This window comes from Myiozetetes cayanensis, unplaced genomic scaffold (assembly GCF_022539395.1).
Source record: "Myiozetetes cayanensis isolate MyiCay16 unplaced genomic scaffold, myiCay2020 scf1, whole genome shotgun sequence".
NCBI lineage: Eukaryota > Metazoa > Chordata > Aves > Passeriformes > Tyrannidae > Myiozetetes > Myiozetetes cayanensis.
In genome coordinates this window covers 118,491,297-118,518,408 of record NW_026086604.1, presented here as the reverse complement: position 1 = coordinate 118,518,408, position 27,112 = coordinate 118,491,297, and the positions used below count along the sequence as shown (strand labels likewise).

The window sequence follows — 27,112 nt, the reverse complement described above, 5'->3', positions numbered from 1 at the left end:
CCTAGTAAAACCCTTTGGGTATTTTAAGAACTCCTTTTCCCTTTTAGAAAAACAAAAACAACCAACCAACCAAAAAAATAAACCAGATCAAAAGCCACAGACAAAAAACCCAAACCCAGAACACACAATTAAAACCAAATGCTATATTTAAGATGAAGACAACACTCTGCAGCAAAAAACCTCTCTCCCTGTTGCTGTAGTTTGAAGAAGGTCTGAACACAGACCTTTTCCAATCTTGCCTACATTGCCTTTCTGGCAATATAGATCGCTGTAACATTTCAATCAACATGCCCTCTTTTCACCTTAAACACGGTCTCTATGACACTTTACCTAGTCAGAAATACTCTCTTAGCACCAGAGCAAATCTGTGTTCAGCAACAGCAACGATACAGCCCCAGCCTCCCCAAGTGAGGTGAGAAAGAGAGCTCTCCTGGGGCTCTTCCACTGGTGAGTCAGCCTGGCAAATGTTCCAGGAACCATCAGACAGTTCCAAAGCCAGCGAGCACGAGGCAAGGCCGAAGAAAACAGCAATGTGTTGGCAAGGCCTGCATTATTTGGGTCCAGCACACAGACTTTAGACTGAAATTATGACTGAGATTAGGAGTAGAGCATTTTGGAGAAGGTATAGTCGCTTCCTACCTGGAACATTAATTTGTGTGGCATTTCATTACAGACTTTCAACAGGTTTAGATTTATCTCACTTCAATTTTTTTTTTTAAACAGTTTTAGAAGTATCTCAGGTTTTTAACTTATAAAAGGTAACTTCCTTACTTACTCGCAAACTCCATTTAGCAAAATAGTTTAATGCACATCTGTGCTAACAAGCAGAGGTCAAATACTCACAACAGGAACGGAAACACTCTTCCTGCAAACTCATTGTTCAGATACCCCCTTGAAAGTACGAGGCAACAAGTGCTTTAATTTTGGGACACACAGTTTGCTCAGATAACCTGTTCTCTTTACTGCTTCATATTCAAAACGAGCACCTTGTCACAGCTTTCATTGGTGACTATCTAGCATTTTGGCCATGAATGGCATAGTTCATGGCAAGAAACACGCAGCAAAATGCACTGAAAATTACTGCCATCAGTACCTTGAGGGTATATCTCCAGGACACACTACATTTAAGATATACAATGCCCTTTGTCTGTTTGAACACACAGCACAATAATTGTGTATTGACAAGTAACTGAAAACAACCAGAGGTCTCATGGACTTTGGCACAAAGAGAAGCCATATAATTAGGAGAGTATTTCTATCATCATGTTTTTGTGTGGAGTCCAAATGAAGTTAAGGTGTGGCTACATCACCATTTTAGGTCAGAGCAGAGGGGTACTCCCACTGCAATGCATTTGGGTTTCAGCTGCAGCGCAGTCTTGGAACATGGAAACCAAATCCCTTTTGAATTAAATATGCTCCAGGAGTGCATCCAGTGCTCAGAAGCATTAAGCCTACAACACCTGACTGGGGTGAGTCCTGACTAGTCTCATCCAGGGGTTGATGTTGGTTCTTCACCTTTAACTGGATGACTAAAAGGATCCACTTTTGCTGCACTGCTCCACATGCTAACATTGACATCACATACACACAGACTTACACCATCTAAGAAAGTACTTAAGATCTCCTAAGGCATTGTCATTTGTCCTTTTGGAATCAAAAAGAGTGAGGTGGGCACTTTTCCAGAATTCAAATGAGCTGAAGATGACTCACTACCTAACAAGAGGTGCTTGAACCAGGAGCAGGAGACAGGTGGGGTAAATTTGGCAGAGAGCACCTGAAGTATTTTGTCAGTCTGCTTCCAAAATTGGGCATTTGAATTTTCCATTATTCCTTCAAATTAATTACTGCATGGATTGAAGGAAAGGCTTTTGTAACCAAGCCTGAAGAATGCAGGAGTGAAATACGCCCTCTCCGAAGTGTTTTATTTTATTAGTGTTTCCCAGTAATTTAACTTATTACCCTGAGACTTCCAGCTATGAACATGAAAGTGTATGTGAATAATAACCATGGCCACAACTCCTTCGTGAAAACTGCTACATGCTCCAGCAACTACTTTGTGCTCCTTTATTAAAATTCTCTTCAGGAAGACAAAAACCCCCTGTGGCCGTTCTTCAACTACTAAGTCATTTATTCTCACAGGAAGGTGAAAAAACACTGATTCTGCATCCCAAGTTGACTCTCACATTCTGGCTTTCAGCAGCAGTGATTGGGTCTCTTGAAGGCAATTTTACATTACCTGTGGAACTTAAGGCCGCCAGGTACAAGAGCAATTGCAACTTTCAAGCAGGTATAAAATCAGTGTCATGTTAACTAAGCTAAGATTGCAACTAAAATTGATGTTTTGAGGTCCTCATGATCCAACAGCTCCGGGTTCTTTACAATTTGCTCCTCTTCATGCCACAGGATGGCCTCAGAACTATATTTGTTCTCACATTTCTCTGGAGCACACAGTGCCACTTACTTTGGTCTACTGCAAGAAGACAAATCAAAGGTGTGAGGCTGAGGCAAATCTAAATAAATTTAGGACAGTAATTTTCACAGTACAGCTAAGCATTGTCCTAATTCTTTGCTATAAAGTCAACAGCTGCAAAAGTAGGACAAGAGTACTTCTGCAAATGACCTCACCAGGTGGATTTTAAAGAAGTAAGAACACATGAGTATCAAATATTACTTACAGCTGCTACATCCTAAACCCATAAACAGCACTTATCTCTACTTATCATCTGTTACTAAGCACCTTATTCTACTTCAATTAAAGCTCATGTAAACATACAATATTATGTAAAACAGTAATACTTTTTTTTTTTTTAAAGTACCATCCCAGGTTGTCCTCAAACCTTTTAAATTGCAAGGGTTCAAAGCAGTCTTTCAGTGTCACGTTTCATCTCTCACAACTCTCTAAGCAATAAGCTTACGGAAAAATCCAGGATATTCCACATCTCAAAAAAGAAGCAAAAGCAAAATTCTGAAAAGAAACATGTAAAATTGCAGTAAAAAAAAAAAAAAATAACATTAGGCAACTATTTTTGCTACGGTTCTGGAAGAAAAAAAGTGTCTTAACAGCTGCTTCAGAGCTGATTCAGCAGTGAAGGAACGCTGTAGAGACTTTGAGCGGCAAAACTGGAAGCGTACATCTCATTCTATAACTGTAGTCAATTAAGGTTTTGTGGATAGAAGAATAGGAACAACAGAAAGCCTGATGAGAGTCAGGTGGATACAGCAAGCACAGAACTGAGCAATCCAAATCAGAGTTGCAAGCAACATTGAGTGACTTTCACAGAATTAAAAAAGAATTTGTGCTAAAACCTTTGCTCTGTAGCTATTATTAAATTACATCCACTCAAGTCTGCCTGGATAAACAAAGCAATAGTCTTTTCCAAGTATTGCTTTCATGTCTTTCTCTGTTATACTTCAATTTGCCAGCTTTAATCTATCCCAGTGTCTCATCTGGCTCAAAATAGGAAAGAATTATTTATAGACTACAGATACACCACGTACAAGTACTGGAGATGTCTTTTCAAGGCAGGTATTTGCTGTTCCTGAATTACCATAAGATTCGTTCTGTCCAAGGTCAAAGCACACAAATTCTGCTCTGTCACTAGCTATCCTCTTTACAAAAGGAAACTTGCAGAAACAAACACAAAAGAGTTTAAAACAACTAGGTTATTAAACCTATCTTTGAAAGCAAAAGTTCAAACAGCTTAGGAAGACTAACAATAACAGGAAGTATTTCAGAACTGCCTTCCATCAGATGGGTGCTCGCCCAAATCACAACCTCTCTTGAGTAGATCCTTTCATCAGCCATAAACAAATACTACTCTGAAGTAGTCCGAGATGCAAAGAAACAGTTCCATTTGGCCTGCCTCCTTAAGAAGGCTATTGTAGCAATTAAATCATGCTATTTCAGTGACCCAAAAAAGGAAAATGTAGTTCAAACAAAACTCTCCTAGTTGTCTAATCAAGAGAGACAGAGAGAGGAAAAGGGCAAACGCTAGACAAAGAACAAACATACCGTGTTTAACACCAGATTGCTTATCATATATAGTGTTCATCAACTTAATGAGAGAAAATCCTGTATGTTCCATTGCACAGAAAGCAAAGAAAAAAAAAACCAAAACACAACCACAAAACAAAACCTCAGAAACAATCGAACACATCCCAAGAAAGGCATCAAAGCAGAACATCCTTCGATGTCAAGTCTAGTTAGACTCTCCTGAAGCAAAGCAAATATTTGCTGTTTCACTAACCCTTGAGGGAGATAATTCATTCCTTACATTAGAAAAATCTTATATAAATTTAGAAATAGGTCATTCGGCATCCTGAAATATGAGTACATATAAAAATACCACCTTTTCCTGACATCCACCATAGAAAGTGACTATAATACTGCACATGACACGATTCATTTTAAATGCATAATCTTGACACTGTTTCCATCTCCCCAGGAGATCTGTGATAGATTGCACTTCTATAAAAAAAACTTACTGAGTATATGTTCTAATAGATATGTTAAAAATCGTGGCGCCTGGTGATACAGAAAAATACATGCAGTAATGGCAGTGTTATTACAGTGATTAGTCAGCTGTCATACCACCTTTTCCACTCAACTTTCAATCGCAGTTGATAATCATAACTCACAGGACTGACCTAGCTCACAGTCACATCTTAAATAATTAATAATTCTTCTCTCCTTGCCCCTTTCAAAAAGAGCCTTGCCTGGCAGCTGAGCACTTGTTAGCACAAGCTGCTAGACTGAGAGGGGTCCCACATGCCCCCTTCCAGTTCTTAGCATGACTGAACCCCCAACTGATAAACCAAAAGCTGGGGGACCACAAGAAACATTTTGTGACCCTGTAACAGAGGGGTCCACAGTTTTCCTGTCAAGAGGGTGGAGCAGAAAACAACAGCTGGGATCAAATCTTATTGCTGGGAGGAGGTACAATGCATACAGCAGTGCTAAGGAGGTTGACAGTCCTCCCTCCTCAAATAACAAAGCAGTAGTTGGTCTGTTTGCACTGAAAGTGGTGTTCATCTACAGAAAACCTTACAAAGGATGGTCAAGGCAATAGATGAAAGAGACAAGCTTATTATCATCTTCAGTTAGGAAAATAACAGGCACATGGTATCACTTTACAGTCTGTACTAAAAACCTTGAAAAGGCCCTTCTCTTAGTGAAAACGTCCCAGAGTGGGAAACATTTGGCAGGAGCTTGGTTGTCTTTCATTTTTGTGCTCTTACTACTGCTCTTTGCTTTGTTCACTAAAACAATGCTACTTCACTGTGCCCCGAGGCCTACTCCTTTTGAAAACTGCAGTCATTATCGCTAAAATGTTACTGAAATACACAGTGTTTGTTTTCCTGGATTGGGTTGTGATAGGCACAATGTTACTTCTGGAAATACCTGTCACTCTGCCAGCATGAAGTCAAGATCTTAAGACAGCACTGCCTGCACATCAAGAAAAAGACATCACTTTGCTGTCAAATCACTGAAGGCATCTGTGTAACTTTGAATCAGACAGTCTCTTTGTGACCTGATAAACTGCATAATGTTGTGAGATGCACAAATCTTCCAAGGCTAATATAAACCAAGACATTTTATTAAACCAGCTGGCATAATTGGTGTAACTGTGGAGAAAGAAACCCAAACCCAGTCATCTCTGGTTTCAGGTAGAACAGCAAATAGCAACGCTGGAAGTGTTTTGGTGTCCCAGAAATGATCCTCACTGAAGTCTGAAGAAAAACATCATGAGGCAGGTATGAACAACAAACACAACACAGAGATTCTTTATTTCATGCAGGAGAGCTAGACAGCTCATTAAAAAGTAGCAGGATCCAACAAACCTTCTTTGCCCTTTTTGATGTGTTGTTATTCCTTTCACACTTTGGCATCATCTACTTTCTAAAAAACCCCTAACCAAAAACAAACAAACAAACAAACAAACAAAACCAAAAAACAAAACCAAAACCCCTTCACAGATCTCACAGATTTTACAGAATATACTGAGTTGGAAGGGACACACAAGGACCATCAAGTCCAACTTTAAAGTGCATTTGGATGCCCCTCCCACATATCTGTTTTCCCATGATACACTGGAATTGTCATTTAAGGACTGATGTACACAAGACAAAAGAAAACAAGGTAAAAAGGAAACAGCACTTTCTTTTGAGAATGTTTAGTATTTCTCCTTTATAAGCAGGCTTATTACCTCAAAATTTAAATCTCATTAACTTTAATAACTGTGGTAACAAGATCAGTTCTTCCTAGGATACACAGAAATTCATTTACGCATTTTATACAGTGTAATGACCAGGAGTTATAAAAACGTCACATTTCTTCTTGATCTTCTTTATCTTTAGAGGCTTCTAAGTCCATTCTAAGACACCTTTTCCAGTGTACTTCACATTAGTACTTATAAATGCAGCACTACAGCTTTCTTTTAAATATTATGCAGATTATTTCTTTACAGAAGGTCTGTCTTACTAAGACAACTTGAACCATCAAAAGAGGTCTGTAATATTCTGAACAAGGGCAAGTAGTCGTTAGCAGATCAGTGCTAACACTTTCTAAAATCACCTTAGGCAAGGGGCCACTACTTCTTAACACTGTATTTTTGAACACTCAACATGTAAATAAACGTTGACACTTTAGAGATGTGTTGTAGGAAACTATTACATATAAATTATACTGAGGACAATTAGTACTACAGGTGCTAAGTATTTTTCTTATTAGTGCCAAAACATAAAAGTTTGTTAATTCCAAGTTTTCAAATTTAAAAAAAAAAAAAAAAAAAAGCCACTATTAAGGAAAAAAGTATACATAGAACCACAGAATCATCAAATGGCTTAGGCTAGAAGGGACCTTAAAGATAAACTAGTTCCAAACCCTCTGCCATGGGCAGGGACACCTTCCATGAGACCAGGCTGAGGTTGCTCTGAGCCCCATTCAACCTGGCCTTGAACACTTCCAGGGATGGAGCATCCACAACTTCTCTGGGCAACCTGTTCCAGTGCCTCACCACCCTCGCAGTAAAGAATTTCCTAGAACCTAATCTAAATCTCTTCCAGAAATGTGTTTGATTTAAATACAAATTAAAAGTGTTAAGGCTTTGGCTGGAGCTCTTCAAGGACCAGACAGGATGATGATGACAGACTGCAACTGTCCTTTTGCTTGGAAACACTTATCACGCACGTACGTATACGCAGGTGACAGGAACCCTGAGTCATGGATGCAGTGAACCACGCTCTTGGAAGATTCTACATCACAGCTGCTCTTAAATCCATTCATATTTATGACTGTAATGAACACCTTGACAATGGGAACCGGAAAAGAGGTTCCAGGGATCGAGTTCTCTGCAACATTATCCTCATGGCATAGGATAAAGATGAACTGAAAGAGATCTAAAAGCAGAGAGGTGTAAGATGTGGTAATCAAGTTTATAAATCTGAATGATTACATGTAATGTTTTGCCTAATTAATATGAAATGGGAAAGTATCAATCACAATAGCTGGGTCAGCCAAAAAAGATGCAGGCTAGAGATGAGGGTCTCTGAGTAGTTGACAGGGCAGCTCTTGAACAGGAAACAGACCATAAAAGAGATCCTTTCCCCACCTCAAACAATACAATCCCACCATGATCTCCTCAAGTTCTGAAATGCTGGAGGGGAAGACAAATCCAGTGAGAGGATCAACTTGGACAGAGTTCCTAAGAGAACCTTTGACCTTGAAAAGAGAAGAAACTAAACACAAAGCTGCAAAAGTAGCACCCATATTTGGGAAGAACAGAAGAACCATTTCAGAGTGAGTGCTTTCATGTCAGATCTTGTCCTGCCTCTGCCTAGCTACAAGGGTGCAAAATCTAAAAGCAAATTCAGAAATGGGCCAAAAAAGAGAGCTTCAATTAAGACTATTAGAGACAATTAGAGAGTTCTAATGCCCTAAGTTTGCTTATACAAGCCTACTATAGTATGACATCCAAATGTAAAAATATAGCCTGCCCCAGCAACAGAGCTCAGAGTTAAAACAAAAATGATGAGAACTTATATGGGTCTCAGCTAGCAGCTCAGTGTCTCTGACAGTTTAGAGCTCAAATTCATATTCACTTTTCAAAACTGCCAAAGTAATTAAAGAAATTCTTGCTCCCAAGCAAGTTACTGCCTTTTTTCTCAAGATCAGTACTTCCCCTGTCAAAAATTAAAGAAACTTTAAAAAAAAATTTACAATAAAGAAATAAATCACAGCAGTCCTCTCTAATCCAATTCAGGGGAGTGCCATTTGCCACAGGGAGTAGTTCACATACTTTGCTTTGGCCAAAATGCAGGGGTGGTCATCACCAATTTGTGGTCAAGAAAGTGAAAAGTGTGTTATTTTCAACTGATCCAGATAGTTCTGGAAAAGATACACTGCCTCTGATTTTACATTTAGATTCAGGTTAATGCAAGCTATCAGATATCTATTTGAATTTAATTAGAAACAAATGAAATTCTGCGTGATTAAAAAAGCTGAAACTACACTCTCATTCCTCAAGTATTTTTAGAGGTTTAAAAGATGGAAGGTTTTAATTAGGATGCCTCAGGAATATGAATAATTTACAAAGAGCTCAGTGAAAGGGTGCTACAACTTAACTATCCATAGCTTTTATTTCTAATGACTACATTCATTTTTTCTTCAGCTCCAGTCACTGCAATCAGGCCACAGAGAAGGCAGACGACAATGTGAAAGTTTTATACGTGTACAGTCTAGCATCTTGGTTGCTTCACAGCACTTTTGAGGTTGGTTATACTTGACCTGCAACTAACAATGTGGATTTTAATTATAGGCTATAAAAGCAGCAATAAACAGAAGTGTTTACAAGTGATGTAGATTCCCCTTGAACAGCTTAATATTAGAAGAGTTCCACTATGCTTTGCCTTCTCTCTCTCTACTCTCCTCCCAATCTCTCATCAGTTTCGTGTTTGTTTCTAAATATGCTGACATATGGCACTGTAAGTCCATCAGGACTTACAACACAAAAATAAATTAAACCTGTGGTTAAATTAGTGCATAAAGTGCATTCTGACATATTTAAAAAGTCTTATTTCATATAATGCTCTTGATGAATTTCTGAAAAGGAAAACAGAAAAAAGCAACCTTAGAGGAAGGCACTAAAAGGTTTGGTTTCTTTTTTTTCTACATGTCTAGAATAACAACATATGAAGTTCCAGGAAATGTAATACTGAAAGCTATTTTCTTAACAGATGGCACTCACACCTACTTCACCCCTGCTGACCTACATATTTTTTTCCTTAACTTTTACTAATATTCATCATTTATAGAATGTGTTTTCCACAATTTTGCCAGCAAGTGATAGTTTTACCAAAATAGGTTTGAGAAATGTATTCAAGGTCAAATTTTTAACACTACAAAACATAGAATGCATAAAGGAGGAAAACACCTCCACAAGGCACATAACATAAAATTACACTCTTGACATAAAATTGTCTTTTCAAGAGCTGTTCAGTATTGAAACTCATGCACAGTTTTCATCAAGTCTTGACCAGAAAACTTGACATTTGCAGACATAAAAGCATTGTCATAACTCAACTGTCCTCTAATAAAAAATGCAGCTGTGCAATACAGACAGTTAAAACAGAACCATTGAAATGAATCTCCTAACATTATGTTATACTGTTTTTGAGATCAAATCACAAAACATGTCACAAACAACTTCAATCTTTTCTGCTGTTACACCAAAATAACATGAATTTACATGGAATATCACATTAAAAAAGAGATCTTGGAATGACCGATGGCAGTTGGAAGGATTACATTTGGAGAAGTTACATCATCGGCATATTCAGTTTTACAGAAAATTATTTCAGAAATTATTATTTCAGAAAATAAGAAAATTAGTCCACTGTCCATCCTAGCAGCAAACAAACAAGGTGTCTGTGGGTGCTGGCAGCTCCCAGCTCCTATTTCAGACTGTCATTCTCAAGCCTGCTGACTCACCTGACTGCTCACCACGCCCGTGATGTCCCTTATTATAATGATCTTCCAGAGCAGAAAACTCACACTAACAATAAGAATAATTAAATAGGGGGTTTTGAAACTTTTGTTCCCAGAGTGAGACGTTGAAAAAATTGTTCTCTAATGTGATTTTATAACACCAGTCAGGCAGATGAACACTAGGGGTGATCATTGCTTCAAGTCAGCACTAATGATAAAACAGTGACAAAACAAGCAGCATCTCCTGCCACGCTCCAGTATCATTTGCATCACAAGAGAGATGAGTTCAGGAATAGACCACTTATCACTTATTATGCTGAATGGGTGTCGTACTTTTAAAAGGTGGAAATGGAGAAAATACAGTACAACACAAAACATTTCTTGAGCGCCTGGTTCTGTATTCCACCTCTTCATCTTGGCCAATTGAATTAAAATGCTGTTAGAGCCACATACCATATTTAGGAAGTGCACACATAAAAATGCACATAATGTATATGTGTGTCGAGTACAAAAAAGTTTTTGAATTACATTGGAGAAAAATATTATGATTTCTCTTCTTATATTTCTCTCCTTTCAGCACCATTAGGTTTTTGAACAAAGATTTTGAAAGCGGGAAAAACAGGAGTTACAGGCCAGACTATGAATAGCATCCACTGAAAGCTGATTCCATCCTAAAATGAAGTTCATTTAGGCTGACACAAAACCATAGTAAAAGCTTTCACACTTCACATTTTCCTTTCACACAAATGACAGCATTCCCAGACGTACAAATTCTGACCTATTACCATTTGGAATTTCAGTATTATTCCCATATTTGGAATGTATATTTGCCTTTACTCCTTATGGCACCCAGCTACTAATTTTGAGAAGTCTGTAGTTTGTTCTTGCAGGTTGTCCATACAAATCCAGAACACAGGGCTTTAAAATAATTTGAGCTTTCAAAAAATGCTGCAATGCACTGCTTTTGCTGCCTTGTGCAGAGGAGTCTGACTTTGTATGAATTTTGCCTGGAAACTTCACAAACTGCTTGAACAGAGTTCACATCTCCTGTTGCCACTTTGAACACTGACATCTCAATTTCTCCACATCTTCCTCCCTGCCCCATTCCCCTTGCCTGGGATACTTTGTTAGCGCTAGGCAAGGACATGGAAAAAAAGCATGAGGCACTTAGAAGTTAAAAGCAGCAGTTTAACCACCTTACACAGCAAATCTAAGAAGATTAAAGTCACCAACAAATGCAGGAATTGTCAAGTTGGACGTTGTGCATTAAGCAGGAGAAAGTAAATACATGTGACAAATGCATTACTTTCCATGTGAATGCAATGATTCTCAGCTAATGTATCTAAATTAAGTCACACATTAGTTATGTCTGAACAGAGCAGAGTGACAATTAACATTTTGTACATAAACAACCACTGGGGTTTTTTATATTCAGAACCAATTCCAGGAATGCTACAGGCCTGACTTTTCTTCACCTAAGCAAGCACCAAGACATTTCAACAGCATCCACTTAAAGTAATCATCCTTCATGTCCACATGCACAGAAACAGGATATTTCACAGGTAGCAAATTAAATAAGTCACATGAAAGCAAACAGTTCAAATTGCATTACTATGATTTGTCCAAAACTACTAAACAGCCTTCCATTTGATCTTCCCTATAACATACTGAAGGAGAACTTCTTTTCCAATGCTAACTTAAATAAATAAATAGCAACAATGCTGGTTTTCACAATCATTTCAGAGTACTCTGAAATGCAAACACATGCAGTCACAAAAAGAGTTTTGTAACAACCATAAAATAGTCTTTATGAAGGAAAGCACGTCCTCCTTATCCCACACTTTCCATCATTTACCCCTTGTTCTCAGACTCCAGCCTAATTAGAGGAATTTTACTAATTGTCATTTGTAGCAGTAGCAGCTTGATGCTGCAAAGCCGAAAGGTAGTTAGAGGTCACTGCCTATTAGAGTGCACTCATGACAGAGAGCATTTGCAAGCCAAGGCAGAGGCCCCTTAGCTCCAAGTCACTGCAGAATCTCAACAGATCTGGACATTTCACTCAACACTTGCATCACATGGGCTTTCTGAGCTGGTCACTGTACTCAGACCCATCAGTGTGCCACCTTCCTCAGGTGGACTGCAGGCTTCCTCTCTACTGAATACACCTTCAGCAGCTGTAGTCCTTTCATCAGGCTAAGAACTTCTGCACCACTTTCCATGGCTAACTCCATATTTTTTTTTTTGGTCATAAAGCTGCTTTATTTCCAATACATATGCAAAGTATATGCATATTGATATACATGCTTTCACATTTGCAGTGACACTAGCCCCTTGTTCAAGTGTTAAGGATTCTTTTCTAATCAAGTCCTAATATGCACATTAAGTTTTTTCTATGACAATGCCTTTGTGTTTTAAATGCATACATCATATCCAGCGTGTTATGGTCAGATTTTCAGGCTATAAGTTAAGTAAAATGTGATGCATAGTTATGTAACTGAAAAACATGAAGTTAACTTCCCATAAGAGACAATAAAATCACAGAATCATGGAATATTTTGAGTTGGAAGGGAGCCACAAGGATCACGGAGTCCAACTCGTAAGTGAATGGCCCACACAGCACAGCTAGAGCACCCCACACACAGCCAGACATGAGGAAAAAGGTGGTATTAGTGTTGTCTTATCCCTTTCAAGCACTGTTAAAAGGGCCTCCAGCTTAAAGCCAACAATCCCACTTCAGAAGTATTTCTCAAATTCTGTGCTGGTAGTCATCAACTAACCCAGTCTGAAGATGCTAACAAGATAAATCCCCAAATATTCAAATCTGCCTAAACAGATGCACACTAAATAATCTGTGGCTTGACCAACATAACCTCACAGAGGTATTTATATCCTACTCTAATGGGGTTTCAGAGAAAACAAGTCATGTGATAGTCACGTACATTAAGTTGCATTTCAGTCTTAATGGAGGTTTTAAAAACCTTTAAATTCGCTTTTTCAAATATATAAAAGAGGCAAAGCAACACTGACATTTTGAAATAAGATTTTAGCCTGGTTATGTTTTACTGAACCCTGAAATCTGCTCTTCATTTGAAAATGCCTTTCTACTTCTGCTTTGAAAACACATAATATACAAAGCCCAATATCTTAAACGCAGAAATGCAAAGTTATAAGAAATTCTTATCACTCTTTTCTTTTTTCCTTTCATTCCTTATATTTCCCTAAAGCCTGTAGCCACAGTCCTTCCCACTGCCTACAGCAATGATGAATACTGATATGTGGTGCCACTCTCCGACCCCTACTTTACTAAAGCACAGCTCATTTCAGTGATACTGTTTTGATACACAGACAATCTGAAATATCCTGAAAATCAGGAATGTTATATATTTCTTCTCTTAACAAATACTCTGATATTGTTCATAAATCTTTCATCTGAAATACTAGTGCGGGAAGAAAACAAATTTAAGAACACCATGGCCAAGAACAGCAAAAGCTTGCAGGCATATCTGGGGGTGGGAAGAGAACAGCCTCAAATGAAAAATGAAGTTCCTCATTGTGTCTTGAACAAGACACTTCAGTTTTGTCAAGTGAGATTTAATGATACAGTGTAAAGCTACTTCACTGGGGAGGAGATGTTTATTCTCTCCCCTTCCTCCCTTTCATTTCAAGGGCTAACTCTTATTGCAACTGTTACTGTTCATTACAGTCATTGCTTCCTTCAGCTTGGTGCTTGGGGAGTGTGTAGTTTCACTTTCTTATTTAAATGAAAAGAGCATTATTTTTCAAGTTGTTGCCAGTAGAAGTAATATACACCGCCCTTGTACACAGGCTTATTTTTGCCAAATATATCCAAAGTCAACCCCTACAACACAAAAGTATTCAGCTTTGTGTGTATCAAGGTATACACATATTAGAATATGTAATTTCTATAAACTCTGAAATTATCTAAAGACAGCCTTTCTCACACCAGATCATAAGTGATCCTGATAAAGATTCTAGAAAGGGTCTGACAAAAGGATACATGTTCTATAACTACTCCAGGTAAGGATGCACATACTTCCCTCTGTGGCATCTGGTACTGGCCAGTGTCTCAGACAAAGAGAAACACAGAGTACAACTCTATTGGCCTTGCATGGCAACATTCTGGTAGCAGGGAGGCTACAAGGGTGACTTCTGTGAGAAGCTGCCAGAAACTTCCCCTGTGTTAGATAGAGTCAATGTCAGTGGGCTCCAAGATGGGCCAGCCACTGCCCAAGGTAGAGCCCATCAGCAACAGTGGAAGCACCTCTGGGATAGATTTAAAAAGGGGAAAAAACCCTCTGCAATTGCAATTTGAGAGAAGAGTGAGAATATGCAAGAGAAAGAGCTCCACAGACATCAAAGTCAGGGAAGAAGAAGTAGAGATTCCCCTGCAGCCCATGGTGAAGACCATGATGAGGCAGGCTCTCCTCCCACAGGGGACCCACACTGGAGCAGTTTATGAGAAACTGTGGCCCAGGGGAATGGCTCATCTTGGAGGAATTCATGGAGAACTGGTTCCCATGGGAGGGACCCCACACTGGAGCAAGGCAAGAGAGCGAAGAGTCCTTCTGCTGAGGAGGAAAGAGCAGCAGAGGCAATGTGTGATGACATGACCACAGCACCATTCCCCAACCCCTGCATCACTGTGAGGAAGGAAGCAGAGAATTTGGAGGTTGAGCTCAGGAAGCGGGGAAGGGTGGAGGGGAAATGTTTTAAGATTTGATTTTATTTCTCATTACCCTATATTTGACTGGTAAGAAATTTTCCCAAACTAAGGCTGTTTTGCCCATGACAGTAATTGCTGAGTGATCTCTCCACGTCCTTTCTTGACCCACAAGCCTTTCATTATATTTTCTCTGCTCTGTCCAGCTGAGGGGAGTGATAGAGTGGCTTTGGTGGGCACCTGGTGTCCAGCTAGGGTCAAACCACCACAACATCCATTGTGGCAGCCCCTACACCCTGGTCAGCTGCATTTCTTCATCAAGGACTTTGCAAATACAGGGTAGATTGAAATTTCACAACTTGTAGGGGAAGCTAGTTGCAGAGGGAGATGCTGAATCACACCTTTAACAGCTGTTACTTAGCTATCACCACCTCTTAATTAGTGTTCCTTGATAACTCTATGGCAGTGAGAAGAAAAAAAAACTAAAACAAAACAACTACACTCCCCCCCAAACAGATAATTCAAACCCAAAATATAAATCATATGTAGAAATGTTAAAGGTGAAGTACAAACTACAATTTGACCAGAGAGAACAGATAGCCAACCACAGGCATAGAAAATTTGTGGCTTTGTACTACCCTCATGACAAATCAAAATTCACTGCACTTTTAAGTTCTTATCTTTGCAGCCCATCTCACCCCAGACAGTGAAAAACCCAATTTTGGAGTCACAAAGCTTGAGCTAAATGATGAATGCTTTTTCCAGTTCTCCTGAACCAAATGTTTTCCCTCAAAAGCCAGATGCTGAACCATATTAAAACCATAAACTAGTTTTTCTTAGGGTACATTTTAACTCGCTAACCACTTGTTCACATCATTTTGTCCAGTGATGACAAAAATAAAATCAGCAGCTAGAGAGTGGCACTTCCCTCACACATCACAATGTGTTAAAAACTACATTAACAGTTTTTAACGTGTTAACTACATATTAACAGTTTAAACTTTTGGAAGCAAATAGTTGCTGCCGAATAAAAGCTGGCATTAAAAAAGAAAAAAAAAAATCACACAGAAAGGGACAGGGCATTTCTGCAGTCCTTCTTGTACCTCTCAACACCTACACTGAATTCTATTGGTGTCTCTCAACCAGAAGCACTCTCTTTTTTTCCACTGTCAATGCAGTGAGTACTGCTGTCTCTGGACTATTACGGTAGCTGACAGTATCTACCTTTTAGCCAATGTAAGAGGCCCCAAGAATTAAGCTTGTTTCATTTTGTAGCACTTGACAACTTGTTAGCACTTTCAAACAGGTGTAGTGCTACAGAAAGACAATTTTCTAGTATCAACATTTTCATTAATCATTTAGTATTGGACTTCTAAAATAGAACATTAATAATATTTTTTTTTTTAAAGAACAATTCCTGCTATTAAAAATAAGGTACTACTTGCAGTACATTTAAACACAGCTATGGACAGTTGTCACATTGTTCAGATATTTATTTACTGGAAGTAAAAAAAACCTCCAGGAGACAAAAAAATTGGGAAAAAAAAAAAGGGAAATTTTTGGTACTTTTCCAGGTAATTATCATATGAAATCTGGTCTTAGATCAAAACTTTTCTCTACTAACTCGCCATCCTCCAAAAATACAGCATCAGAGTCCAGGTCTCCTCCAGGACATACAGAAGCACAGAAGTCACCTGGATAGAAGGGAGGACCAATCAAAGTTACAATAAAGCATGCTGCTGCATTAAAGCCTCCTTAAAGCTCTTTAAAAATAACTTTATACTATATTGTTCCGTGCTCACTATTGCATCTGCAAGTTACCAGCTGGTACGTTTAACTCCCTAACAGATAAGACTTTTCCCAGTTTTCTGTCAGGATCTTATAGTTCTTGCAACATAATTTCAGTTCTCCTTAGAATACATTTTTCTTCTGAGAAGTTCTCACTGTGGTTTTGTAACTAAAAATCATGTGTGTCCACAATAGATATTTTGCTTTGTGTGTGAGACATGCATAATGTCAGCAAGTTTAAACAAGTCATTAAACAAATATTGCAAATGTTACATTTTCATAAAGATATCTCTGTTGATTAATCACTATGGATAGTTATCCTTGGTTAGGTTTGATCATTTTTCATCCCTCATATATGCTTTGATAAGAAGTGCAACCAAAAGAAATCTGCAATGGATTACGTGCTTGGACAAGAACATGAGGATAAAACAAGATTAAAACACATTAATACAGAAGCCCACTGATTGTGAACTTTACACAGATGGCTCAAAATAAATTATACAGTTAACATTTTACTCAGTCTTTCAAGTAATCTTTATTTCTCCTTGAGAAGTAACTACTTTAATAATCATAATATTTTTCTGCTTAGTAGGAAGCTTCTTCCAGCCTAAAAGAACAATGTAATTTTCATTTCTTCTTCCAGTATCTAGTGCTACAAGAACCTGCCTTATGAACTAAAACAAGGATATGACCTTTTCCAAAAGCAAATGGGAGAGTAAGGCATTTATACTAAGTAGTTAGTGAATGAGTAAAGGAGTCACTAGAGACCAAAATCACCACAACCACTACTATACATGCCAGGATTGGAGATTCAGTCCCACATCTTCATCACCATATTAGAGGAGTTCACCAATAACTGCAACCATCTCTTTAGCTCTCCTGCAGTTAGCTTGCACACAAACCTTTGCTGTTACACAACTGGGAAGTGAGGGGCCCTGAAGCTGTACAACTGTTGCTCTTCATAAATTAATTTCTAAGACCATCCTTGAAACGTGACAAGTCTTCTGCCTTCTGATGTATCTGAAGCTTTATTTTTATTCTTCACCTGGTGGTCAAATTAAGGACTTACCAGAGTTCACAGAAGCAAAGACAGGAAAAGATATCCAGTCTTTTCTAAGAAAGATAAGGCTGATAGAAGCACATGTTCTGACATATATTGGTGTCTTGGAGCTACTCTTAAAACAAGGAGAAAGTTTTTATGGCTTCTCCAAGCACAAAAATTACATACATCAAAGGACCTACTGAGTTCATGCTCTCCAGATGAAAGGTATGTGCTTCTGCTCAGTGAGGGTGCGATGAAAACACTTTCAGTGGTAACAATCTGGATTATCTGCATCACTTTCTGTGAGCAAAATGCAGAATCTCACTTTGTAAAATCCTCACTGTAATGTCAGTAAGAAGGCAACTTGTTCCCATCACTAAAATGAAGGGTGATCCACCTGACTGTCTCTGGAACAACCCAACACACAGCAGTTGCTACTTTTCTCTGCACATAAGCATAAGGAATAAGAATAACAAGTTTGAATAACAGGAGCACCTAAGTTCATAGTCTCTCCCAAAGTAAGAAGCAGTAACTACTATAAAGACCTACATTTTCACACCTGAGACCTACTGTGTCCCTAATGCAGGCAGAACAGTCTGTGGCCTTGACTAGTCACAGGGGGAACGCCTGAGGAGTTCACAACTGGGCTGAGGAGTTCACAACCTTGTCACACCACTTCAAGTCAAGCATCAGCCTGACACATTTGGCATTTACAAGCATCAACTTGTCCTAAAAAGATACATTTAAACTATGACTGATTTATAATGCTGTATGAATGAAAATGTTCCCGTATATTAGAAACACTTTGGAATTCATCTAAGAGAAGTGACTTAAATTCAAAGTCATGAGCTTGTACACAAAGCAGAGTTAGAGTTGTGTACATTGGTTATTTTTGCATTTACCAGTATATGAACCTCCTTTTTCTTTGAAGGAAGTACTAAATGACATATTTTAACACACAATTTAGTTCTGTATAAAGAGTTTTTCCTATAAGACTATTAGTAAAGAGCCAGCAGACAAGGTCAAGCTGCCAATATTCTTAACATAATCTGTCAGTATTCAGGTTACGAAGTAAAAAATTAATACCTTTCACAAGTGAGATAAAACCAAAAAACCCCACCAACTTACATAATATTTGTACTGAAGAATTCAGCTGAGAATTTTAGGTTGGCAAAACTAAGAGAAAATACCAACAAAGTAACACACAGGGGTTCCATGAAGTTTCTTTAATACAATTTATGAGGATTAAGGAATAAGGATTAGTTCCTTCACTATATTTTCCTACGTTCAAAAGAGCAGGAAAGAATTCCTCTAAAGGCACAGTAACACATTGAAGCTGATTCTATAACAACTATAGATTTAGTTTTCAAGTTTATAAAAAGGAATTTAGGATAATTTCACTTAAAAGTGAATTCACTTTGAGCACCGTACTATTTCTTTGAGCAGGTACTATTTCTTTCCATTTTTGAAAATACAGAGCTATTCAGTGAAATAACACCATGTGCTAACGTGACATTTAATATATCTTAAAATAGAAGTTACAAAGTATTAATGCGTTCCAAGAACATATGCCAACAGTATTGTACCATGTTAGAATGAAAATGAAAATATTATTGTTAAGATAAATCCTAGTTCTCATTGTAGCCTTCTGCTACAGATATTAGAGGACACATGAAAAATTCCCTTTTTGTAACTGTTCAACCTCTGTTAGTTTTGTATCCCTGTAAATCTACCACCTTTCCTTTCAGCAACTATCCAAGTTGTCTTTCAATGGAGCACACTCTTGCCCTGAAAAGATTAGGATAAGCAAAATGAGGTCTTGCCCATAGTTCTTCACAGGTTTCCTGTATGACTCCACGTGAGGTCACAAACATATCTGTTCCACAGGAACCCCCTCAGTAAATAAAATTGCCACGTTTTGCACACTGGGGTGGGGCAGGTCTATGTTCATTTCTGCCAAGTACTGAAACTTTTTGAAAGTCATTAGGCAATCATGAAACACTGGTTTGCTACTTAAACATAAAACTTCCCAGCATTATCAGCTAACTATTTTGTAATAGTATTGATAAACTCTGCTATCTTCATGGGTAAAAGGATCCTATAGCAACTGGGCACCTCCCATTGGAGCAGTATGCCAGTACCTACCAACAAAAACAAACCAAGCAGAAGTATTTTCCATTCCTTTCTCTCCCCTGACACCTTTTCAGCTTCTAATTTATAGAAGCTGAAAACATGCATGGTTGTTAATGTGCTTTACAGCAGCCACATACTTCTAGCAAAGATTCAACCCTTGTCCCTGCTACCTACTTCAGTTTTCATGACTCATCTCCAGCTTTCCAGAGGAAGGCAAGTTCCTACTGGGCAACATACACTTAGCGATACCTTCTACATGCTCACAAGCAAAAATTCAGCCTAAAAATTCTCCAAGCTTACAGTAGTGATTAAGCCTACACAACATAGATGCAAGTATAATAGGAAATTAGTGCAGAACAGCAATGTTATATTCTGATTTACAAGTATAAGATCCAAGTAAGCCTGTTAAGAGAGATTTAAAAACATGAGCTTATATATGGGACTGTCAGAACTGCACAGTTCAGAATATCCAGCCTTCCACAACTGCAAGCAAATGTGTAAATTATATGCATGTAAGGCCTACAACATCCTACCTGTCCTATGTCCCTAAAATACTAATCTAATGCCCACAGGTTTAAAAGGCCAAGAAAAAATATATATATATACACACAAACATATATACATATACAAAGTTAAAATGCAGCACAAGCAGCTAGTCAGGAAGTTCAAATGCATTATCAATATCCCTACACTAAAAGATAAATTGTTAAGTATTCAGAATGCACTGGGATTACATTTACATACAATTAGAGAAGATAAAATGCACAAGTGCCATGACTGGAAATGTGATTTGGGACAGAATTTCCTCCCAACGATAAATCTCACAATTAGTGAACACTCAGGCAAAAACCCCACCAGCAACACAAGAAGGTTTTCAATGTCACCAATAACATAATCTCAATCTTGCCAAAGTCCTATCTTTGGCTGCAGCCTATAAAGAGCACTTCAGAAGGAGACATAAACCATAGAGTCCAACTGTGCAATGGGTGAGAGTTCTCCTTCTGATCCAGTGGAAACCCTAAAGCCTAAGGGAACCCAAACATCATACAACTCAACAAATGGTATTTTCCTTCCCATTTCCCACAAATGTAACACACCTTTGAGGTATTTTTGAACATTTACTCTTATCTCAGCAGAATAAAAGGTTACATTAGCATCACTTCAGCTTTACCTGTTCCATTTCTTTGATACATCCTTCAGTTCTTTTAGACGTATAATTAAGTACAATGTATTATCCCAAAAAGGGACTGAGGTGCTGCCTCTTCGCCAGCTGTACTACAGCCCTCTCCCATTCTCCACTGACTGAGTGATTCTTCGTAGCAAGAAGCTCCTTACACAGCTTCTTTGATGATGCTCCCTCTAGGCTAAAACAGGCTCCACACCAATTTAACCTCTACTTTCCTACAGCAAGGGCAACATATCCATGAGAGAAGAAAGACTGACTTACAGTGAGTGGGTAGGCTCAGTGCCAACTAGGAAGAATCCAAGTCTCCTCTTCTTTTACAGAAGTGAAAGTATGAGCAATTCCATTAGGCAAGATGTGGCAAGCTCACATGAGTCTTGTGTCGGATCTGAAAAACAAGCAAAAATCAGATGAGAAATAAGACTTCCTGCTGCATTGTCCTTTCATACCTGGGAAGCACAGGGGAGAAAAGTACAACATATGAAAATATCTGAAAAATTTTCAACCTACTTTTCTTATGTGTTCCCCCATCCCAAAATGTTTTCCTAAAATAAAACATCTACAGCTTTCTGAAAGATATGTATTAGAAGTCTGGGTTAGCCACATTCTCCCATATAACTAAGTTACCTGAGTTTTAGTCTAATAACACACTAACAGATCAATGCATTTTGTAACAGAAATCTTTCTTGTCCCAAGGATCCAGAACTCTGCACACACGTGTAACTCTACTGAGGCTATGGGGAACTCACCCGAGCATCTTGTCAGCACAAAACAAGAAAGAATCCTGAATAGAAATAGATGCCAGGGGTACTACTCTTTGACAAACTTGTCGCTTTCAAGCAACTAACACGCAGTTTTGACATTTAGTCAGACGCACTTTTTCTGAAGACAATCCAATTTTACAGTTTTAGCAGCCTGCTACAGGACTTATCTGTACAACGTGAACATTACCAAACAGAAACTGCTTATAACACACTTTAACGTGCTCAATTTGAGCTAAAAAGGAACAATGGTTTAGCCTGCCTTTATACTCATAGAATGTATGGTTGATCTTTCCAATTATTAGGTTTGAGTTTCTATTGTACTGAGTTAGTTCCTTATCAGACTTTCCAAAAGTCTACAAGCAATCAACACCAGACAAACCAGTGTCTGGGTACCATATACAATATAAAATACCTAGCATTTCATTAAACTTTCTCTGATGCTTTCCTGATATTTCTTCAAAATCAATATGAGAAAGAGTATTCCTCAAGTTATTTGTGATAACAGTTTTGAATCTAGATTACTGTTGCAATTTAACTTTTTTCCTTAGCTACTTAGCTATTTCTACAGGCTGTCATAGACTACAGCTTTATTTCAGTAATGAAACTAAATTCTTCTGCATTTCTTGAATTGACATTACTACCCTTATTTAATATTATTCTTACAGTGTTAGCATATTTTCCAAGGGAAAAGGATTTCCTGTTTTCAACTCAGAGTTTTAAGCAATACTTTTGCCTTCTCCTATTGGTTGTCTACATTTAATATTTTCTAATTTCACATTTACACTCAATTCCTTGGTTCTTCTATTTGTTAAGTTCCTAAAATGCCACCATCCCCAGCAGGTTTGGAGTCTAAATTTGTGAGTTAACTTTAGGATTATTTAACACATGAACTTGTGCATTTTTAACAGTCCAAATATTAAGGGTGGACATTTTTTAAACTAGAGTAAGACAGAGCAACTGATGTGTTAATTTTGATATTTTAGATTAATCTAAGGTTCTTTCATTTTTACAGCCTTTTAATATTAGGGTTCTACAATTGCTATTAATATAAGAGCCTATTGACATTTTAGCCTGTAGGAGCATGCAGTGGGCAGAGGCAGCTGAAATAATAACATATTTGAGTGATGAACCAGCTTTATGATTTTATTACTCAGACTCTCCCAAATCTATGGCTGGCATTTTTCCCAGTAACTCAAAAATTAAGCTGTTCTACATTTAAAACTTCCAACTAATCATATATTAAAAGCATCTCATGGTTAAGGCAACAGATTAACCTTATAAAAAGCCTTTGGGAAAAAAAAACAAACAAAAACAACAAACAATTAGATCTGAAGAATAGCACCTTTAATTCTCTGTGCTATTTGTTTCAACAATGTAAGAGAAACAGGAAAAATAATTTTATATAGATTACAAATAATTATTTTAGTTATTAGGGGTATATTACATATCATACTGAAGTAACAGGGACCCTAAAAGGACCCTATAGGAAAATGATGGATGTAAAGAAACACAACCTAAGCATCCCCCACTGGGCACATGAGGCCATCAGCAGTTCTGTGCTAACTTCCAAAACAAGTGATAGCCTAATGAATAAATATCCCCAAAAAAACCAAGAAAAATGACGGAGCTTTTCATCACAGCCCACAAAGTCAGACCTTATGCAACAACTCCATGGGTCAAGGGACAGGACAGGAGACTTGCCATTTCCACCATTTCAATCTCAAAGCCTTTATTTAGCTATAAGTCACCCAAAACAAGATCTAGAATTTTCTACTTTATTATACAGGGCCCTCTGTAAGACTTCAATACTGTCTTCACAACAGCAGAATTCACAAACTGCATGCCACCCAGGACCAGCCAAAGGCAGGAGCCTTAAGTCTGAGTGATGTTTCTAATGGTATCTGAGAAGTCTCAGATATCTGTTGATGTATCAACCACTCAGTCACTCCACAAAGACAACTGATGACTTTGTTGTTTCACAATCTTTCCACATTTTTGCACAGACAGTGAGTTCTCCTTCTTCCAGTAGAAAATTTTCTCCATGATTTGCTGGTCCAAAAAAGATCCCATGTTCCCAGTTTCTCTCCAAAACATTGTACTGCAGTGATCTATTCTGACAGGGAGCACTGAGAGGTAGTCATGTGATATTGTTTCTGAATATTTTGCAATACAGGTACACATTTTCTAGTATCATTTGGGAAATCCAGATCAGCTTAACTGCAATGCTGATTGATTTATAACTTTTTTTGTGTCTGTGTAATGAAAAAATAATCTGCACTTGTACAGACATACCGCCAAACAGAAGACATTAGAAGAATTCTAGAGCCTGATGCACTGGAAGATAAGGATAAATTGAACAATAAACATATCCCACAGGGGGTGACTACAGCCCATGTGAGCATCATAGAGGGATGTCATTTAATCCAGAACTGAGAAAATTAATTATTTGGTATCCAAAGAAAAAAAGAATGAACATTCAGTAACTGACCTTTTAATAACTCTATGGTAATTAATTAAACTGGTTTGTACTGCATTAGTCCTGAAGAACCTACAGATTTCTGGAAGAGCCTACCAGGAGCATAACAAAGACCTAATCTGGCAAGAGAGTGCAATTTGGTTTGAGCCTGCGACACACACAGTTGGGCCCTTGGGGAGCAACCACCCAATTCTCTCCCTTTCAAAAGTTAGGCATTTATTTCCACAGCAACTTCTACTAAAACCAGTAGCAACTTGACTACATAGTGAAATAAGAGTGGAAAATTAATTTAATTAATAACTAAAGTGGAAAAAACCCAAATTTTTAGCAATAGTGTTTTCAGAGTCATTTCACTGCGTGAACATGCTGCAAGAATAAAGATGATGAAAAGAACAAACCAAGCAGCTCCCAATAAGAGGGTAGGGTAGAGCAGAACTACCCCTTTTGAAAGCAATACAGGATTATGGTGGTTTACACTGAAAATGGAACTAGGAACAAAGCAGTACGGACTAGTAAGAAAGCAAGTAACTTGTCCAAAACAAGGTGCAACAGACACACCTTCTAAAAATCAGAGTTTAATAAATGTAAGCAAAAGCTAATAGTAATGTCAAGTCTGACTGAAATCAAACATTAAAATCTTACAGTTTGCATGATGGATAAGCTAGTCTCAAGTGTTATTATACAGTGCTAGCTTTAATTGCTCCGAGCTAAATATAGCTTTCAGAATTTAATAGCTCCCCCTCAGCTTTTCTCTCTTTCAAGGAGGGAAAAATCTTTTCAGTAGAAAAAGCACACAGGCATACACAGTGGTATGTTACTACAGCAAAGCAGGAAGGAAACCATTAAGATGATTACATTAGAGTTTCCAACACTCATTGAGATCTCCTGTTTTTCAAGGCACCAACTGCTTCGCTATTCCACTACTCTGGTTCCAGTTACAGCAGGAAGCATGCATACCTGCACTTTTTCAAACTAAGTCGTTTTGTTGCTTTATTACCAGACTGTAAATCTTGCTTGCCCCCCACTTCCAGTCAAGATGTTGCCTTTACCAGCAAGCTACCCTGGTACCCACGCACTTCTTGCTGTGCCACCTGGATGGGCACCACGGGGGAGGAAGAGGAGGAGCAAGTCTGCACACACACGCAGCCTGACCCTTCCCTGCAGCCATTGTAATGGCATAGCATACACGAGGTGGTCCAAAATCTGCTATGGCAGTAGAGACTGCAGCACTCTGATAAAGGCATGACAAAAATTCTGTCTTCTGCCTTCTTATACCCACTAAGGATTTCAAAAAGTTTTTTAAGAAAGAGTTCTATATAGCAGGCTTCATTTTCCCTCTCTGAGCTGATAAGGGGTTTCAGGCAGCAAATTTGGCTGACAGCTAGAAATGGGTTCTACAGATTCAGCATTCCTGTTCACCTTCATTTTAGAGGTCATCATGTAATTAAAGCACACACAATTTATCTACAATTCATGGAGTTAAATTAAAAGAAAAAGTAACCTCTGCTGCAATAATAAGTCTCTTCACTTCCCCTCGGGCCATAAATCCAAACTCTCTTCCCTCCCCCAAAAACCAAGACTTGGTCCTCTATCTATTTTCTCTCTGGCTTCATCCATCCTCTTCTCTCTTCTTTACTGAGCTGAACTTTTAAAAGTTAAGAGGTATGGTCTTCTTCATCCCTGTCTGTGGTGAGTGGGGAAAAGAAGAATAATGGTACTTCTGGAAAATGAAATACTTATCAGGTCATATGAATTATCAAATGCAATATTACCAGGCCCATCTCTTCATCTGTAAAACTCCAGAAGTCTGACTGTGTTAGAGCTGTGCATGCACTACACAAGGACCAGCTGGAGAGCTGCCAACAAGTACCTACTACACTAAACAAGACCAAAGGTAGTACACCACAGCTTTGCTCTCTGACCTACCATTTCTGAGGTGCAGATCAGGCTGGAGAAAACAGGTCAAAGGAGCTATGTCTCTTTGTTGCTTAAGAGAGATTTTAAAGTGAGCCTCCTGACATGAACGTTCTGCATGGGGAGATCTACACTCTTCTGCTAGCTGAGCTGCCCCACAACAGAAAGGCTCCCTAAAGTCAGTGCAGCCACAGATTTCATTTACCAACTTCTGATAAAGCACAAAATCATGACAGTCATTGCCATTAAGATTTTTCTTTCTGAAGTAACAGACTGAAGTGTGGATAAAGAGCATAAAAAATAGCGATAAGTACTGGAGGCACTTCCTATACTAACTAGAACCATTACCATACAGAAGGTATTTTTATTTTAAAATTCTGCCAATCATGACAGACTATTTAGTACAGATGAATAACATACCCCAAAACGTGCAAAGCATCATGCATGTATTATGGATAAATATAATCTTACAGCTCTGTGTCTAATCATCACCAATCAGAGCTGAGTGCCCCAGAACTCCATGGGGACCTTCGGAGTTGAGCTCTTCCACTCTCGAGCAGCAGAGGCAGGGCAGGCAACTGGGGCTGCACAAGTCTTGAGCACTAAACAACCTCTCAGCACGTAAGGTGCACATGCTGCCCTTTAAGAAATCGGTAGAAAAACCCCCACAGGTGAGAGGGTGGAAGAGCAGTGGAGATCACCCAAAGCAACCACGGCATTAGTCTGGGAAAGAAAGCATGCGGCTCCAGCAGATAGTCACATAATGCTACGAAATCTGGATCTGGAGGTTAGCAGGAGAGAAAAGATACCAGAAAAAGGTGATTTGTTTTCTTGCCACCCATAATATCGGGAAGATTTTGCTCTCCTCTGCAAAATTAGAACACCTACCTAAGTATAACTCCTTCTTCCCCTCTTAGAGTCACATGTATATACAGAAACCCACAAAAAAAAGAAGCATTATCAGCCTCAGGCCAGGACAATTGAGGCCTAAATGTTCACAAAACTGTCACAGAAGCATTAATTCAAAAGCAATTATGTTAAAACAATAAGATCCATCAGAGTAAACATATTACATCCACCAGAATAAATAAATGCCATCCTGCAGAAGCTGCAACTTAATCACAGTAAGTTTATTTAGAGAAGTTT

The 27,112-nt window shown here is 38.4% G+C and overlaps 1 protein-coding gene across 2 annotated transcripts in view; it reads right to left on the bottom strand.

Annotated features, from left to right (window-relative positions):
- Positions 1–27,112, bottom strand: part of OSBPL3 (oxysterol binding protein like 3) — a 92,060-nt gene that overhangs the window by 51,303 nt on the left and 13,645 nt on the right. For both annotated transcript variants that reach the window (XM_050312493.1, XM_050312502.1), the window contains exon 2: positions 21,077–21,200. The gene's annotated coding sequence lies outside the window, so the exon portion shown is untranslated. The remainder of the gene's footprint in view (positions 1–21,076; positions 21,201–27,112) is intronic.